The sequence below is a fragment of the Oncorhynchus clarkii genome, chromosome 32 (assembly GCF_045791955.1).
Source record: "Oncorhynchus clarkii lewisi isolate Uvic-CL-2024 chromosome 32, UVic_Ocla_1.0, whole genome shotgun sequence".
NCBI lineage: Eukaryota > Metazoa > Chordata > Actinopteri > Salmoniformes > Salmonidae > Oncorhynchus > Oncorhynchus clarkii.
In genome coordinates this window covers 8,779,718-8,792,550 of record NC_092178.1, presented here as the reverse complement: position 1 = coordinate 8,792,550, position 12,833 = coordinate 8,779,718, and the positions used below count along the sequence as shown (strand labels likewise).

The 12,833-nt window shown below is 45.7% G+C and overlaps 1 pseudogene; it reads right to left on the bottom strand.

The window, feature by feature from the left end:
- LOC139392143 (E3 ubiquitin-protein ligase TRIM71-like) overlaps positions 1-6,111 on the bottom strand; it is a 43,222-nt pseudogene extending 37,111 nt beyond the window's left edge.
- Positions 6,112-12,833: the final 6,722 nt, after the last annotated feature.

Sequence of the window (12,833 nt, the reverse complement as noted above, 5' to 3'; positions counted from 1 at the left end):
TGTTAATCGGCGGAGTCCCGAAACATATTGCAATCAGTGCTAGCAAAATCAGTCCTGGTGTATAATCTCTGATTCTGGTGACCACTTCTCAATGGAGCGAGTCACGGGTGGGTACTTCCCTTTTGAGCTTCTGCTTGTAAACAGGAAGCTAAAGTACGGAGTCATGATGTGAACTGTCGAAAGGGGGACGAGAGAGGGCCTTGTAATGCTTGTTTGTGGGTAGAATAACAGCGGTGTAGGATTTTATCACCCCTAGTGGCAAGGTGAGACGAGTTGATGAAAGTTGGGCATCATGCGTCTTAATGGCTCAGAATTAAAGTCACCAGTAACCAGATAAAACAACGTCCAGATGTACATTTTCCTGCTTGTTTATAGCCTCGTACAGTTGTGCCAGCTTGTCATTTTTCTTGTCCCGAGGTGGAAATACCCTCGGGAGGTAGAAGGGTCGGCATTTAACAATCAGGTATTCCAAGACGGGTGACCAATGGGTGGACACTTCCACTGCGCTCGAGTGAGATGACCAGTTATTGTTGATTAAGAGGCCAACCCCTTCCCCCTCTCAATTTCCCTGCGTGTGTTTTTACGACTGGTTTCAGCCTAACAACCACAAGCAGAAGATAGTGTTCAACCAGTAGACAAGGGAACGGGTCTCTTGGCTCACTCCTTTTACATGGACAAAGGTTGGAGGATGTGTGTGACAAAGAGCAACAATGAGTGACTTGTGTGTTGTGGAAACGAGTGTAAAACTGGATACAATGTCCACAATGGATTCTAGACACACAGCAGTCCCCCCCCACCCCCCCCCCCAACATCCCCACCCCACCCCCCCCCCCAACATCCCCACCCCCAATCCAATACTTCCAAGATGGGAGTAGGCTACACACACTGTGTGTGTGTGTGTGTGTGTGTGTGTGTGTGTGTGTGTGTGTGTGTGTGTGTGTCTCTCTCTAACACACACTCCCATTTCCAAACAACTCGCATTCCTCGTTTTACAGACTCACCAACCCTCTACACCACCCCCACAACCCAACCTCTGCCTCGCCTCCGCCCCCCCAACCAACACTCTACACCACCCCCACAACCCAACCTCTGCCTCGCCTCCGCCCCCCCAACCAACACCGCAGCCCCCCCCAACCTCGACATCGCCGGCCCCCCAATCCCTGCCTCAACACTGCCCCCCTCCAACCCCTGCAGGGTGAGAGGGGTGAGGCAGGGGCCCTATACTACGCGCCAGAGCCCCATGCTGCGCCAGAGACCCATAGTACGCGCCAGAGCCCCATGCTACGCGCCAGAGCCCCATGCTACGCGCCAGAGCCCCATGCTACGCGCCAGAGCCCCATGCTACGCGCCAGAGCCCCACGCTACGCGCCAGAGCCCCATGCTACGCGCCAGAGCCCCATGCTACGCGCCAGAGCCCCATGCTACGCGCCAGAGCCCCATGCTACGCGCCAGAGCCTCATGCTACGCACCAGGTTTGAGGATTTAGAGTTGACCATAGTTACCTTGCTGAGTTCAACTCAGGATAACCGGTACCGCAAAAAGGAGCTCACCTTTTAGCCAGATATGACAACAAATCCTTGAAAAGGAACCTGCTCCAGGGTAGGCTAACTCAGGACTCTATCTATCCTGAAGTGTCTGAGCCGTGAGCTGACGACCAATGAAATCACATTTCCTCCCTCTCGCAAAGATTGAGATATGAAAGATGCCCAGGGTCCCTGCTCATCTGCGTGAACGTGCCTTAGGCATGCTGCAAGGAGGCATGAGGAGTGCAGATGTGGACAGGGCAATAAATTGCAATGTCCGTACTGTGAGGCGCCTAAGACAGCGCTACAGGGAGACAGGAAGGACAGCTAATCGTCCTCGCAGCGCAGACCCGTGTAACATCTGCACAGGATCGGTACATCTGAACATCACACCTGCAGGACAAGTACAGGATGACAACAACAACTGCCCGAGTTACACCAGGAACGCACAATCCCTCCATCAGTGCTGAAACTGTCCGCAATAGGCTGAGAGAGGCTGGACTGAGGGCTTGTAGGCCTATCGTAAGGCAGGTCCTCACCAGACATCACCGGCAACAAAGTTGCCTATGGGCACGAACCCACCGTCACTGGACCAGACAGGACTGGCAGAAAGTGCTCTTCACTGACGAGTCACGGTTGTCTCACCAGGGGTGGTGGTCGGATTCGCGTTTATCATCAAAGGAATGAGCGTTACACCGAGGCCTGTACTCTGGAGCGGGATCGATTTGGAGGTGGAGGGTCCGTCATGGTCTGGGGTGGTGTGTCACAGCATTATCCGACGGAGCTTGGTGTCATTGTAGGCAATCTCAACGCTGTGTGTTACAGGGAAGACATCCTCCTCCCTCATGAGGTACCCTTCCTGCAGGCTCATCCTGACATGACCCTCCAGCATGCCAACGCCACCAGCCATACTGCTCGTTCTGTGCGTGATTTCCTGCAAGACTGGAATGTCAGTGTTCTGCCATGGCCAGCGAAGAGCCCGGATCTCAATCCCATTGAGCACGTCTGGGACCAGTGGGATCGGAGGGTGAGGGCTAAGGCCATTCCCCCTAGAAATGTCTGGGAACATGCAGGTGCCTTGGTGGAAGAGTGGGGTAACATCTCACAGCAAGAACTGGCAAATCTGGTGCAGTCCATGAGGAGGAGATGCACTGCAGAACTTAATGCAGCTGGTGGCCACACCAAATACTGACTGTTACTTTTGATTTTGACCCCCCCCCCCCCTTTGTTCAGTGACACATTATTCCATTTCTGTTAGTCACATATCTGTGGAACTTGTTCAGTTTATGTCTCAGTTGTTGAATCTTGTCATGTTCATACAAATATTTACACATGTTAAGTTAATAAAAAAAAAGCAGAGACAAGCAGGGTGCACTCTAACCTGATGTATGAGAGAGAAACTAGTGTAAAACAGAGCCCTTACTGGAAAAGTTAACTCTAACCTGATGTGTGAGAGAGAAACTAGTGTAAAACAGAGCCCTTACTGGAAAAGTTAACTCTAACCTGATGTGTGAGAGAGAAACTAGTGTAAAACAGAGCCCTTACTGGAAAAGTTAACTCTAACCTGATGTGTGAGAGAGAAACTAGTGTAAAACAGAGCCCTTACTGGAAAAGTTAACTCTAACCTGATGTGTGAGAGAGAAACTAGTGTAAAACAGAGCCCTTACTGGAAAAGTTAACTCTAACCTGATGTGTGAGAGAGAAACTAGTGTAAAACAGAGCCCTTACTGGAAAAGTTAACTCTAACCTGATGTGTGAGAGAGAAACTAGTGTAAAACAGAGCCCTTACTGGAAAAGTTAACTCTAACCTGATGTGTGAGAGAGAAACTAGTGTAAAACAGAGCCCTTACTGGAAAAGTTAACTCTAACCTGATGTGTGAGAGAGAAACTAGTGTAAAACAGAGCCCTTACTGGAAAAGTTAACTCTGACCTGATGTGTGAGAGAGAAACTAGTGTAAAACAGAGCCCTTACTGGAAAAGTTAACTCTAACCTGATGTGTGAGAGAGGAACTAGTGTAAAACAGAGCCCTTACTGGAAAAGTTAACTCTAACCTGATGTGTGAGAGAGAAACTAGTGTAAAACAGAGCCCTTACTGGAAAAGTTAACTCTGACCTGATGTATGAGAGAGAAACTAGTGTAAAACAGAGCCCTTACTGGAAAAGTTAACTCTAACCTGATGTGTGAGAGAGAAACTAGTGTAAAACAGAGCCCTTACTGGAAAAGTTAACTCTAACCTGATGTGTGAGAGAGAAACTAGTGTAAAACAGAGCCCTTACTGGAAAAGTTAACTCTAACCTGATGTGTGAGAGAGAAACTAGTGTAAAACAGAGCCCTTACTGGAAAAGTTAACTCTAACCTGATGTGTGAGAGAGAAACTAGTGTAAAACAGAGCCCTTACTGGAAAAGTTAACTCTAACCTGATGTGTGAGAGAGAAACTAGTGTAAAACAGAGCCCTTACTGGAAAAGTTAACTCTAACCTGATGTGTGAGAGAGAAACTAGTGTAAAACAGAGCCCTTACTGGAAAAGTTAACTCTAACCTGATGTGTGAGAGAGAAACTAGTGTAAAACAGAGCCCTTACTGGAAAAGTTAACTCTAACCTGATGTGTGAGAGAGAAACTAGTGTAAAACAGAGCCCTTACTGGAAAAGTTAACTCTAACCTGATGTGTGAGAGAGAAACTAGTGTAAAACAGAGCCCTTACTGGAAAAGTTAACTCTAACCTGATGTGTGAGAGAGAAACTAGTGTAAAACAGAGCCCTTACTGGAAAAGTTAACTCTAACCTGATGTGTGAGAGAGAAACTAGTGTAAAACAGAGCCCTTACTGGAAAAGTTAACTCTAACCTGATGTGTGAGAGAGAAACTAGTGTAAAACAGAGCCCTTACTGGAAAAGTTAACTCTAACCTGATGTGTGAGAGAGAAACTAGTGTAAAACAGAGCCCTTACTGGAAAAGTTAACTCTAACCTGATGTGTGAGAGAGAAACTAGTGTAAAACAGAGCCCTTACTGGAAAAGTTAACTCTAACCTGATGTGTGAGAGAGAAACTAGTGTAAAACAGAGCCCTTACTGGAAAAGTTAACTCTAACCTGATGTGTGAGAGAGAAACTAGTGTAAAACAGAGCCCTTACTGGAAAAGTTAACTCTAACCTGATGTGTGAGAGAGAAACTAGTGTAAAACAGAGCCCTTACTGGAAAAGTTAACTCTAACCTGATGTGTGAGAGAGAAACTAGTGTAAAACAGAGCCCTTACTGGAAAAGTTAACTCTAACCTGATGTGTGAGAGAGAAACTAGTGTAAAACAGAGCCCTTACTGGAAAAGTTAACTCTAACCTGATGTGTGAGAGAGAAACTAGTGTAAAACAGAGCCCTTACTGGAAAAGTTAACTCTGACTGGACGTGTTGATACATCCAACAGCAGCCATCTTGTAAACAACACCCATAATGAGTGACCATTTTTTCTTTAAGTTGCTATGTTACGGGGGGGGGGGGGGGGTTATACACAGTTCATGTTGGTGTTTGTTTTCGACATAGCTGTGTGTGTGTGTGTGTGTGTGTGTGTGTGTGTGTGTGTGTGTGTGTGTGTGTGTTTACACAGAGTGAATGGGTCAATGTCCAGTATACAGTAGAAGAACTATGGCCATATGAAGAGCAGCTGTAAGGATTGAACCTATGGCGGCAGCCAGTGGTGCTCCAACCAGAAACCCTGTGGATCCAGAGAGTGAAGGCAATACCTCCTGTGCCAAAAAGGACCAGACCTCATAGTCATTTGAGTGTGTGTGTGCGTGTGCGTGTGCGTGTATATATATATATATATATATGTGGGGGTGTGTGTATATCATTTCATTCCTGTGTCCCTACCTTGTTGTCATGGTGCTGACAGAAGCTCATCCTATCCTGGAACAAAGGCAGCAGGGAGGAGTTGGACTGGAAGGGCTGGGTCAGGGACAACCCTACACCTCCCCCAACCCCCCTGCCTCTACCTGCGATGGGGCTGGCCAAGCCTCGGCTTGCATGCTGCAGGCTCTCCATGAAGTGGTCCTTGGTCAACCGGACCCTCTGATGGGCTCGGACACAGTTATCACAAAGGTACTCCTGGCAGTCCAGGCAGTGGAAGCTGGCCGGGTTCCCCTCGCCACAGGAGCTGCACTGGGGCCCTCCCAGACGGTTTGGGTGGAGCACGCTGTGGGCGCGGTGGAACCTGGGTACGGAGCACCCGCTGACCGTTCTTATTTTGGCCGAGTTGGAGCTGCTCCGCATCCAGAAGGTTACTCAAGAGGAAGTTGGAGGAAGGGAGAGAGTCCACTCCAGCCTCGGAGATGGAGACCTTCTGGTTGCAGGTGGGGCAGCTGAGTTTGAGAGGGTCCCCATGACTGCGCTGCCCCTCCAGACACTGTCTGCAGAAGGTGTGCAGGCAGGGGAGGACATGGAGGCGCCGGGAGGAGGAGGAGGACGAGTGAGAGGAGGAAGAGGAAGTGGAGGAGTTGCAGGAGATGGTAGCGGAGGAGGAGCCACAGAGTTCCTTGCAGAGAAGACAGGTCTGCAGGTCGGAGTCTGAGAACGAAGCCATCGGAGGCGTTTTAAACAAGGCTACACTTTATAAAGAACCTACGAGGTATTAGTGAGACTGAGGTATTCATTTAGTAAACATTTGTTCGTTTCTCCAGTTGTGTTCTGTGGAAAACAGGCAGAGGTTTGAGGTAGATATGTTTTTTTTTTAAGTAAACATTTGTCAAAATGGTCCACATAGGATAGGCCTGTAAGTGTTCTCTCCTAAACATAACCCTCAACTGACGCCAGATATGCAGATGCAGGCCGAGAGAAACGCCCTTTTAAAATTCTGTATCGCATGATTTTTAAAGATTCTCCTATAGAAAATCAAATGTGCAATATTCATTTCAGTCCACAATGATTCGATCTCTACACTTGGATGAAGCTTTAGAACTACCGACTACTCACTATTCATTACAATGATAGTCAACTTTACATACACCTATTCTATTGTTACTTGGATGGACTATTTTAATGAGCGCATGTCGAAAATAGTAATTTAGAGTTGACTGAGATTAGTTTTGATTTGTTTGTTGTGGTTTAGAAGTGGCGGGGTTTGAGAATAATCCGAAAACAGAGTTTGTATATGATCCTCCGCAAGGTGCCCAAAGCTCCTTCTCTCCTCCTCCTCCGACACACCATCACCCCTTCTCACCGCCCCTAATGAATTTACCAACAATGTCAAAATACTTCGTCCCGTTTCAGACCCGTTTTGTCGGCTCTCTCTAGTCCACCATCCGGGCCCTCTCCGACGTCGTCAGAGGTTTACAAACGGCAGTGGCTGTGGTTCGCTCCCTTTCGGACCACAAGACCGTAAATTATTCATCAAAGCACTGGCTCACCAGCAACCCGATCTCATTGCCACTCATTGCCGTTTGCCGACAAAATAAACACACCCGTCTCCGTTTTTAAAACCACACAGTCGAAGACCCCGGCATGTATGCATTTAGGCTACGTACATACGCTATGATCCCCCTTCTTTCTCTGCACAGGGCTTTTCCACGCGCCTCTCTGGAACCTTGAGGGGGAAAGGCACGAGCCCCTTCAATCGCATGAGCCAAACGGAACGCCAATCAAAATGCTGGTTTAAAACAAATTTGTAGGCCCAATCGGGCTGTCTGCAATTCTATTTTCCGTTCTGATAAACGGGGTAGAAAATATAAACACACCACGCACACAACCCGATGCGCTCCTACGGCTGGCCGTGCTCTCCGTCCCGTTCTGTATATAGGCGTGTGTACTTCTTTTATGGGTTTTAACAGCGGTTGGCATCCAATTTGTTGCATTACCGCCACCTACTAGACTGGAGTACAACTCCCTTGTACTTTGCTTGAAAAATAAAAAATGTAGTAAATAAATACCCTACCATCTAACACTACACTCACTAATTTCTAAATGATATAAAATAAAATGAACACCACCCTAGTCCACTAATACATGTATTTATTCCAACCTCATTCCATCATCCTGAAAGCATGGGACATCACCACTTAACACCTCCTGTAACTCTTCTGACGTCTAGTCTCACACACCCATATACCTCTCTGCAGCTGCAACCACCACCTCTATTTCCTGCCACTTCCCTTCAGTACAGTTCATAACCTTTCATATAAATCCAATCTTACTGAAACTTATATCACTTTTTGGCCTCTCCCTCTGTAGTGGTTATATCTCTACTACTCTCCCCACTCCTCCCTCTGTAGTGGTTATATCTCTACTACTCTCCCCACTCCTCCCTCTGTAGTGGTTATATCTCTACTACTCTCCCCACTCCTCCCTCTGTAGTGGTTATATCTCTACTACTCTCCCCACTCCTCCCTCTGTAGTGGTTATATCTCTACTACTCTCAACCACTCCTCCCTCTGTAGTGGTTATATCTCTACTACTCTCAACCACTCCTCCCTCTGTAGTGGTTATATCTCTACTACTCTCCCCACTCCTCCCTCTGTAGTGGTTATATCTCTACTACTCTCCCCACTCCTCCCTCTGTAGTGGTTATATCTCTACTACTCTCCCCACTCCTCCCTCTGTAGTGGTTATATCTCTACTACTCTCCCCACTCCTCCCTCTGTACTGGTATATCTCTACTACTCTCACCACTCCTCCCTCTGTACTGGTATATCTCTACTACTCTCAAAATAGTTAAATTGTTTAAATTGGGTCAATCGTTTCGGGTAGCCTTCCACAAGCTTCCCACAATAAGTTGGGTGAATTTTGTCCCATTCCTCCTGACAGAGCTGGTGTAACTGAGTCAGGTTTGAAGGCCTCCTTGCTCACACACGCTTTTTCAGTTCTGCCCACAAATGTTCTATAGGATTGAGGTCAGGGCTTTGTGATGGCCTTTCCAATACCTTAACTTTGTTGTCCTTAAGCCATTTTGCCACAACTTTGGAAGTATGCTTGGGGTCATTGTCCATTTGGAAGACCCATTTGTGACCAAGCTTTAACTGATGTCTTGAGATGTTGCTTCAATATATCCACATAATTTTCCTACCTCATGATGCCATCTATTTTGTGAAGTGTACCAGTCCCTCCTGCAGCAAAGCACCCCCACAACATGATGCTGCCACCTCCATGCTTCACAGTTGGGAAGGTGTTCTTCGGCTTGCAAGCCTCCCCCTTTATCTTCCAAACATAACGATGGTCATTATGGTCAAACAGTTTCATCAGATCAGAGAACATTTCTCCAAAAAGTACAATCTATGTATCCATGTGCAGTTGCAAACCGTAGTCTGGCTTTTTTTATGGCAGTTTTGGAGTAGTGGCTTCTTCCTTGCTGAGCAGCCTTTCAGGTTATGTCAATAAATGACTCGTTTTACTGTGGATATAGATACTTTTGTACCTGTTTCCTCCAGCATCTTCACAAGGTCCTTTGCTGTTGTTCTGGGATTGATTTGCACTTTTCGCTCCAAAGTACTTTCATCTCTAAGAGACAGAATGCTTCTCCTTCCTGAGGGTTATGAGAGCTGCGTGGTCCCATTGTGTTTATACTTGCGTACTATTGTTTGTATAGATGAACGTGGTACCTCCAGGCGTTTGGAAATTGCTCCCAAGGATGAGCCAGACTTGTGGAGATATACATTTTTTTTCTGGGGTCTTGGCTGATTTCTTTTGATTTTCCCATGATGTCAAGCAAAGAGGCACTGAGTTTGAAGGTAGGCCTTGAAATACATCCACAGGTACACCTTCAATTGACTCAAATGATGTCAATTAGCCAATCAGAAGCTTCTAAAGCCATGACATCATTTTCTGGAATTCTCCAAGCTGTTTAAAGGCACAGTCAACTGAGTGTATGTAAACCTCTATCCCACTGGAATTGTGATACAGTGAATTATAAGTGAAATAATCTGACTGTAAACAATTGTTGGAAAAATTACTTGTGTCATGCAGAAAGTAGATGTCCTAACTGACTTGCCAAAACTATAGTTTGTTAACAAGAAATTTGTGGAGTGGTTGAAAAACAAGTTTTAATGACTCCAACCGAAGTGTATGTAAACTTCTGACTTCAACTGTATATACTAAGTTCACTTTGTCAAGACAACTTCAAAACTCAAAAGAACAGACAATGACTCTTCTGTTTCCCCACTCACACCACCCTGTCTGCATCGCATCAAACTACGAGCATCACAAACCATGAATCTTTCCCCTCAGCTGGTCGACTTGTATATTTACTGCTACCCCAGTTATCACTCCTTCCTTTGGTGCCCTTTTCTTGAGAACGAAACAATTCACTTTTCTTGCTCCCGTTCGTTTTACTCCGAGCGCATTCTCCCTCTGACCAACAGAAACACAAACAATTATCACTAGACCCCTTCTGATAACCCTCACCGATTCCACATTACCCAACTCTTGTTTTTTAGCTCACAGTGGAACCACAAATGGATCAGCCAAAAGGCAAGAGTCCACTTTTTCCATAACCTTCACTCCTACTGTCACAGACTCATCTATTTCCATAACCTTCACTCCTACTGTCACAGACTCATCTATTTCCATAACCTTCACTCCTACTGTCACAGACTCATCTTTTTCCTGATCCTCAGTGCATACCTCAGTCTCCGATAACTTCCCCACACCTACCACCTCCGATACTTCACCCTCACTCACTTCCATTTCTCCTCCTGTCTTCAACTCCCTCTGCTTACACTTTCTGTCTTCTTTAACAAACCATCTCCCTTTTTTCCACCGTTTTTATCCCACTCAAGCTCACCCTCTTCCTCCCTCTCTCTCTCTCTCTCTTAGACCTCCTCTCCCTCTCTTTTCCCCTCCATTCCTCCTCCGTTTTCCAAGTGTATGTCTCCTTATGATAATACTGCACTACTCCTGACAGCCATCTTGTTTTTCTTTTCTCTAGGGACTCCCTTTCTGCCGACCAACCGGCTTCACGCCTGGCCTTAGGCATGTGCACACTGATCCTCCAACGCTTTAAACATTCTTCTTCTTCTTCTTCTTCTTCTTCTTCTTCTTCTTCTTCTTCGTCAAGGTTTATTGGCAGACAATACCCATAAGGTGTATTGCTGCCACCTACTGTAAGGGGGAGTAAAATACCCCCCCCAAAAAACGAAATACTGTATGTTTTGAAAAAATATATAATAATAACAATAACAAATAAATAAATCATACTACCTTACATTTTTATTAGATTTTTACACTAAAGGCCAATCTGATCCCTACACAGGCTCAGGAGTCTGAGAGGGTGATACTTCTTCCGTCGTCAGTATCCCTTGCTGGTTTTCCGATGGGAATTCTTTCAGGCCCTAAAACAGTCATGTCTAGATGGGTCACAGCTTTTGTCAAATTGACGTCAAAAGTTCCTAACCTTAACGTTCATTATTCGAACCTGCTGCGTAAATTCTCCTGAACCTGCTGCGTAAATTCTCCTGAACCTGCTGCGTAAATTCTCCTGAACCTGCTGCGTAAATTCTCCTGAACCTGCTGCGTAAATTCTCCTGAACCTGCAACGAGATGCCAATTTTGATAAAAGCTGTATTCCTTTAGTACCACTTGGAGGAATGGGCACACACTTCAGCCGTGGCTAGGAAGAGGGGAGGGGCTTAGCGTATTGCTTGCGCTGCACGTGGGGGTGCCGGGGTGAGGAAGGCTCTAGCTGGGGATTGAGATGTGTGCCATAAGCCAGGCAAATAGGCCTAAGTATTTGAAAAAAACGTCAGGTTATTTAGAATGTTATTTATTGCCCGATATAATTAGAAAGAAGAGAGGGTTTGGAGAATGAGAGAGAGAGAAGGAGGAAAACAAGGTTTTGAGACGTAGGGAGAGAGATGGAGGAAAACAGTGTTTGGAGACATAGGGAGAGAGAGGGAAAACAGTGTTTGGAGACATAGGGAGAGAGACAGGGGGAATCAGTGTTTGGAGACAGGGAGAGAGACAGAGGAAAATAGGGTTTGGAGACATAGGGAGAGAGACAGGGGATAACAGTGTTTGGAGACAGGGAGAGAGACGGTGTTTGGAGACAGGGAGAGAGACGGTGTTTGGAGACAGGGAGAGAGACGGTGTTTGGAGACAGGGAGAGAGACAGTGTTTGGAGACAGGGAGAGAGACAGTGTTTGGAGACAGGGAGAGAGACGGTGTTTGGAGACAGGGAGAGAGACAGTGTTTGGAGACATACCGGTGTGTCTGTGCTCTCCTCAGCTGACACGAGTGCCAGCGTCTGTCCTAACATTGTATTTTCCAAACCATTAAATCACATGATTATGTGTGTCCCTCCATGCTACGACCCCAGAGATGACAGGAGAGGGAGGTTTAAAAGCCTACACACTGTCAGACGTGCCAGGAGTCAATGGGGTGCAATGCTACAGAACACGCAGATAGAAAAACATTATGTAGAACAGGCATGCATCACAAAGAGAAATATATTCTTTAGAATAGACTTTAGGAGATTAATATTTCATGTAGGATATACAGACACCAGATAAAATCCATTCCTAAGCATGTTCAATGTGATTCCCCCTAAAAACTGTTGTGTTCCGTTCCCTCTGTTCCTAGACCTTTACCCTTCTCATCGTTCAGTGAACATGCACAGACCTGAAATTGACTGGATTAGGGTCTCTAAATGAGGGAACACATCAAGACACCAACTCCACCTTCTTGTTTCTATGTATGGCCTATTTGTTGTCTATCTCCTTACTCTTCTACATTTTCACACACTGTAAATAGATATTTTATATATATATATTTTAAAGCAGAGGATATGTCCTGTAGTGAAGCTCGGGGAGCATTACCATCTTCACCACATAATTACTCCACTTAGCAGGCTCTTCCATCTCAAGCAGCTGGTAGCATAGTGAGTGCATCCATTTTTAGTATGTGGGGGTTGGACCCACAACTTTGCATTGCTAGCTCCTTGACCTTACCAACAGCCACACAGCACACATTACCGATAAAAAATAAATCCACAACACACATTACCGATAAAAAATAAATCTACAGCACACATTACTGATAACTAACAAATCCACAACACACATTACTGATAACTAACAAATCCACAACACACATGACTGATAACTAACAAATCCACAACACACATTACTGATAACTAACAAATCCACAACACACATTACTGATAACAAACAAATCCACAACACACATTACTGATAACAAACAAATCCACAACACACATTACTGATAACTAACAAATCCACAACACACATTACTGATAACAAACAAATCCACAACACACATTACTGATAACAAACAAATCCACAACACACATTACTGATAACAAACAAATCCACAACACAC